This window comes from Oncorhynchus masou, chromosome 5 (genome assembly GCF_036934945.1).
Source record: "Oncorhynchus masou masou isolate Uvic2021 chromosome 5, UVic_Omas_1.1, whole genome shotgun sequence".
Classification (NCBI taxonomy): Eukaryota; Metazoa; Chordata; class Actinopteri; order Salmoniformes; family Salmonidae; genus Oncorhynchus; species Oncorhynchus masou.
The window spans coordinates 11,567,987-11,575,486 of NC_088216.1; positions in this window are offsets into that span (position 1 = coordinate 11,567,987).

The window sequence follows — 7,500 nt, forward strand, 5'->3', positions numbered from 1 at the left end:
ATACAGTAGAGAGGCTATATACAGTAGAGAGGCTATATACAGTAGTGAGGCTATATACAGTAGAGACGCTATATACAGTCGAGAGGCTATATACAGTAGAGAGGGGCTACATACAGTAGAGAGGCTACATACTGTAGAGAGGCTATATACAGTAGAGAGGCTACATACAGTAGAGAGAGTTAGTATGTACATGTAGATGTGGTTAAAGTGACTATGCATATATGATGAACAGAGAGTAGCAGTAGCATAGTAGAACTACAGACTCCCTGCTACTGTCACCTGGTAGTACTACAGACTGGTATCTCCAGACTGGTATCTCTACTAGTGACTATTTTTGGCCCAATCCCAAATCCACCTCTAGACCTGGGTCACATTTTGTTTTTTTGTCCGAGCACTACACAGCTTTCTCATTCCAGCTCTGATGATTTGAATCAGCTTGGGCAGAACCCAGAATGTGCACCAAATTAGGGCCCAGGACAGAGTTTGGGCAGCGCTGCCTTAGACATTATGCGCTACGCAGCTGTGAGCATTCAGTTGTACATTTATGATTGGTGGGTTTGGGATCTGTTTTAACAAACCTTTGTTATTTTTGTACTTTACGAATTATATATTATATAATATAATATAATTGTATATAATATAATATAATATTATATAATATTATATTATATAATTGTTTATAATGTAATATAATTGTATATAATATAATATAATTGTACATAATATAATATAATATAATTGTATATAATATAATATAATATAATTGTATAAAATATAATTGTATCTAATATAATATAATATAATTGTTTATAATATAATTGTATATAATATAATATAATATAATTGTATATAATTGTATATAATATTATATAATATTATATTATATAATTGTATATAATATAATTGTATGTAATATAATATAATATAATATAATTGGTTATAATATAATTGTATATAATATAATATAATATAATTGTATATAATATAATATAATATAATATAATTGTTTATAATATAATTGTGTATAATATAATATAACATAATGTAATATACCATAATATAATATAATTGTATATAATATAATATAACATAATGTAATATAACATAATATAATATAATTGTATATAATATAATATAACATAATGTAATATAACATAATATAATTGTATATAATTGTATATAATATAACATAATATAATATAATATAATTGTATATAATATAATATAACATAATATATTACCTATCACTTGTTTTCTTTGGTGCAAATAAATTAAACCTTAAATCAATGCAATCTAAGAAAGCAATATGATAAGAGGTCCCACTTTGCCCTCTGATAGGCTTGGTGGAAGTTTCACCTCGTTGTTTCCACCAATCATATCCTCTCAGATCTCCACAAGGGCATAAGATCTAGGGGTCCATTTTGTCATTAGGATCATCTCTGTCCATTTCTGAGATCCTGAATGTGTAGCAGTAACAGCCAGCGCCCAGCAGTGGGAAGCAGATACACAGAGAGCGAGAGAAGGGGAGAGAGTTAAATATCTATTTTGCTTGCTTTGGGATTTAAAAAACATGTTTCCCATGTCAATAAAGTCCTTAAAACAGAAATTGAATTGAAATTGAACTGAGAGAGGGAGAGAGAGAGAGAGAGAGAGAGAGAGAGAGAGAGAGAGAGAGAGAGAGAGAGAGATCTTAGAATCAACTATTAAAGACTACCAGAACCCACTGGATTCTCCAAATACATTCAATGAGTTACAGGGAAAAAATACAACTCTCCAACCCAAAAAGGCCTGTGGTGTTGATGGTATCCTCAATGAAATGATCAAATATACAGACAACAAATTCCAATTGGCTATACTAAAACTCTTTAACATCATCCTTAGCTCTGGTGTCTTCCCCAATATTTGGAACCAAGGACTGATCACCCCAATCCACAAAAGTGGAGATAAATTTGACCCCAATAACTACCGGGTCCTGTGTGGCTCAGTCGGTAGAGCATGGCGCTTGCAACGCCAAGCGTCGTGGGTTCGATTCCCGCTGGGGCCACCCATATGTAAAAAAGTAGTGGCCCCAGCCGACTTGTAAGTCCCTTTGGACAAAAGCGTCTGCTAAATGGGATATATACTACCGTGGAATATGCGTCAACAGTAACCTTGGGAAAATCCTCTGCATTATCATTAACAGCAGACTCGTACATTTCCTCAATGAAAACAATGTACTGGGCAAATGTCAAATTGGCTTTCTACCAAATTACCGTACAACAGACCATGTATTCATCCTGCACATCCTAATTACAAACCAAAACAAAGGCAGTCTTCTCATGCTTTGTTAATTTCAAAAAAGCCTTCGACTCAATTTGGCTGGAGTGTCTGCTATACAAACTGATGGAAAGTGGTGTTGGGGGTAAAACATACGACATTATAAAATCCATGTACACAAACAACAAGTGTGCTGTTAAAATTGGCAAAAAACACACATTTCTTCACACAGGTTTGTGGGGTGAGACAGGGATGCAGCTTAAGCCCCACCCTCTTCAACATATATATCAACGAATTGGCGCGGGCACTAGAAGTCTGCCTCACCCTACTAGAATCCAAAGTCAAACGTCTGCTATTTGCTGATGATCTGGTGCTTCTGTCACCAACCAAGGTGGGCCTACAGCAGCACCTAGATCTTCTGCACAGATTCTGTCAGACCTGGGGCCTGACAGTAAATATCAGTAAGACCAAAATAATGGTGGTCCAAAAAAGGTCCAGTCACCAGGACCACAAATACAAATTCCTTCTAGAAACTGTTGCCCTAGAGCACACAAAAAACTATACATACCTATAATATATATCCCATTTAGCAGACGCTTTTGTCCAAAGCGACTTACAAGTCGGCTGGGGCCACTACTTTTGCATATGGGTGGCCCCAGTGGGAAACGAACCCACGACGCTTGGCGTTGCAAGCGCCATGCTCTACCGACTGAGCCACACACACCTTGGCCTAAACATCAGCGCCACAGGTAACTTCCACAAAGCTGTGAACGATCTGAGAGACAAGGCAAGAAGGGCATTCTATGCCATCAAAAGGAACATAAATTTCAACATACCAATTAGGATTTGGCTAAAAATATTTGAATCAGTCATAGAGCCCATTGACCCATTGGTTGTGAGGTCTGGGGTCCGCTCAACAACCAAGACTTCACAAAATGGGACAAACACCAAATTGAGACACTGCACGCAGAATTCTGCAAAAATATCCTCTGTGTACAACGTAGAACACCAAATAATGCATGCAGAGCAGAATTAGGCCGATACCCACTAATTATCCAAATCCAGAAAAGAGCTGTTAAATTCTATAACCAAGGAAGTGATCCCCAAACCTTCCACAACAAAGCCATCACCTACAGAGAGATGAACCTGGAGAAGAGTCCCCTAAACAAGCTGGTCCTGGGGCTCTGTTCACAAACACAAACACACCCTACAGAGCCCCAGGACAGCAGCACAATTAGACCCAACCAAATCATGAGAAAACAAAAAGATAATTACTTGACACATTGGAAAGTATTAACAAAAAAACTGATCAAACTAGAATGCTATTTGGCCCTACACAGAGAGTACACATGGACAAAATACCTGACCACTGTGACTGACCCAAAATTAAGGAAAGCTTTGACTATGTACAGACTCAGTGAGCATAGCCTTGCTATTGAGAAAGGCCGCTGTAGGCAGACATGGCTCTCAAGAGAAGACAGGCTATGTGCTCACTGCCCACAAAATGAGGTGGAAACTGAGCTGCACTTCCTAACCTCCTGCCCAATGTATGACCATATTAGGATACATATTTCCCTCAGATTACACAGATCCACAAAGAATTCAAAAACAAATCCAATTTTGATAAACTCCCATATCTACTGGGAGAAATTCCACAGTGTGCCATCAGAGCAGCAAGATTTGTGACCTGTTGCCACGAGAAAAGGGCAACCAGTGAAGAACAAACACCATTGTAAATACAACCCATATTTATGCTTATTTATTTTCCCTTGTGTACTTTAACCATTTGTACATTGTTAAAACACTGTATATACATAATATGACATTTGTAATGTCTTTATATTTTTTAAACTTCTGTTTGTGCAATGTTTACTGTTAATTTTTATTGTTTGTTTCACTTTAGTGTATTATCTACCTCACTTGCTTTGGCAATGTTAACACATGTTTCCCATGTCAATAAAGCTCCTTGAATTGAATTGAGAGAGAGAGAGAGAGAGAGAGAGAAAGAGAGAGAGAGAGAAAGAGAGGGAGAGAGCAAGAGAGAGAGAGAGAGAGAGAGAGAGAGAGAGAGAGAGACAGAGACAGACACAGAGACAGAGACAGAGACAGAGGGAGACAGAGAGCAAATTCCTCTTGCTTCACCTTGTCCTCAAAACCAATACTTCCATATTGGCGGGGTGATGCAGTCATTGCTAATCTGATCCTAGAGCTGTCGTTAAATTAATGAATAACAGTTAACAGTGTTTATAGACCTGATCCTAGAGCTGTCGTTAAATTAATAAACAACAGTTAACAATGTTTGTAGACCTGATCCTAGAGCTGTCGTTAAATTAATGAATAACTGTGTTTGTAGACCTGATCCTAGAGCCTTCGTTAAATTAATGTATACAGTTAACGGTGTTTGTAGACCTGATCCTAGAGCTGTCGTTAAATTAATGAAAAACAGTTAGAAGTGTTTGTAGACCTGATCCTAGAGCTGTCGTTAAATTAATAAATAACAGTTAGCAGTGTTTGCAGAACTGATCTTAGAGCTGTCGTTAAATTAATGTATAGAGTTAACAGTGTTTGTAGACCTGATCCTAGAGCTGTCGTTAAATTAATGTATAGAGTTAACAGTGTTTGTAGACCTGATCCTAGAGCTGTCGTTAAATTAATGTATAGAGTTAACAGTGTTTGTAGACCTGATCCTAGAGCTGGTTTGCTGACACCTGCAGGAGCAGTAATGAATGAATGTTTTCTCAGGGACGCCCACATTAGGAGGGATACTCCAGGTACTCAGAGACAGCAGCACAGCGCAACGTCAGCAGTGTGTGTGTGTGTGTGTGTGTGTGTGTGTGTGTGTGTGTGTGTGTCAGCAGTGGTGCACAAACTGCAGACTGCTCTCTCTGACTGGGCAGATCCCCAAACTGCAGACTGCTCTCTCTGATTGGGCAGATCCTCAAACTGCAGACTGCTCTCTCCGACTGGGCAGATCCCCAAACTGCAGACTGCTCTCTCTGACTGGGCAGATCCCCAAACTGCAGACTGCTCTCTCCGACTGGGCAGATCCCCAAACTGCAGACTGCTCTCTCTGACTGGGCAGATCCCCAAACTGCAGACTGCTCTCTCTGACTGGGCAGATCCCCACACTGCAGACTGCTCTCTCTGACTGGGCAGATCCCCAAACTGCAGACTGCTCTCTCTGACTGGGCAGATCCCCAAACTGCAGACTGCTCTCTCTGACTGGGCAGATCCCCAAACTGCAGACTGCTCTCTCTGACTGGGCAGATCCCCAAACTGCAGACTGCTCTCTCTGACTGGGCAGATCCCCAAACTGCAAACAAAGCGTTAGCTGTGTGTGTGTGCGTGTGTGCGTGTGTGCGTGTGTGCGTGTGTGTGTGTGTGTGTGTGTGTGTGTGTGTGTGTGTGTGTGTGTGTGTGTGTGTGTGTGTGTGTGTGTGTGTGTGGGTGTGTGGGTGTGCGTGTGCGCATGTGTGTGTGTGTTCAGTAGAAGCATTTGCCTCAGGCTACATATCTAACAGACAGAACCAGATGCTTTTAGATGGTAGTAGAGAAAAATATGAAAACATCAACTAACAGTGACACACACACACACACACACACACACACACACACACACACACACACACACACACACACACGCAGCAGCTCTAACAGCTCCGTTTACCCTTCATAAGAGCAGCACCAGGAGAAGTTGATCAAATCAATCATGAACGGCACTCGGGAATTCTACTCGCGTGCGCGCTGTTCACACACATACAGCCTCGCTGGCTCTCTCTCTCTCTCTCTTTCCATCACCATGCGACCACAACTCACCGTCCAGAGGAAAAGGAGAAATGAATGATAGATAAATAGATGCATAGAGAGAGAGATTGATGAAGAGAAAGCCACGGTGGAGTTGATTTCCCTACCTCGCACGGCACGAGGGTTAGTAGCGACATCAGCAGCTGCACGCGGGAGGCACGGAACAGGATCATCCTGCTCACCCGGAGCCTGGTGGCGCGTGCGTTGGATCCCTTCTTTTCCCCTTTGATAATCATACTCCGCGGATATATATATATATATAGAGAGAGAGCGTCTGTCTTTCCATGGATAACCGTCGCCTAGCCTACACCCAAACCGAATCACCGGCCACTCCGTTGTTAAAGGTAAATGTCAACAACAAAAAATCCCGAAATCTGAACTGTACTAAATTTAAATATACTGTATATATGATACTATATAATATAATTTGGTCTCATAAAAATGTTTCTGACTCTATCCTGTTGAGATCCATCAACAGTAGTGGGCTGCTGTTGGCCACCTGCCCGGCCTGAGTGTGTCTTCTCCTGCAGGGCTTTGGTGCCTGTCTCTGCTCTAACAGCAGATCCGAGAGGTGTAATATACGATCTGCCTGTCCGGTAAACGAAGGGGACTTACTACAGACACCGAGGGGGGAGGGTCTCTGGGTCTTTAATGTAGAGGTTCTTGAATGTCCTGTTTGAGTTTTTCATTCCTCTCTCTCTCTCTCTCTCTCTCTCTCTCTCTCTCTCTCTCTCTCTCTCTCTCTCTCTCTCTCTCTCTCTCTCTCTCTGTCTCTCTCTCTGTCTCTCTCACTCTCTCTCTCTCTCAATTCAATTCAATTCAAGGGGCTTTATTGGCATGGGTAACATGTGTTAACATTGCCAAAGCAAGTAATGTAGATAATATATAAAGTGAAATAAACAATAAAAATTAATTCTCTCTCTCTCTCTCTCTTTCTCTCTCTGTCTCTCTCTGTCTCTCTCACTCTCTCTCTCTCTCTCTGTCTCTCTGTCTCTCTGTCTCTCTCTGTCTCTCTCTCTCTCTCTCTGTCTCTATCTCTCTATGTCTCTCTCTCTCTTTCTCTCTCTGTCTCTCTCTCTTTTTTCTCACTTCACTTCAAAAGGGCTTTATTGACATGGGAAATAGATAATAAACAAAAGTGAAACAAACAATAAAGAATGAACAGAGTCCCCAAGGATACTTTGAAGAATCTAAAATCTATTTTGATTTGTTTAACACTTGTTTTGGTTACTATATGATATGAGAGAGAGAGAGAGAGACAGAGATATATGATGATATGTGTTATTTTATAGTTTTGATGTCTTCACTTTTATTCTACAATGTATAAAATAGTAAAATAATGAAAAAACCTTGAATGAGTAGGTGCCCAAACTTTTGATTGGTACTGATATCTAACTCTGTCTCTCTTTCTCTGTCCTTCCCTCTCTCTGCCTTTCAGAC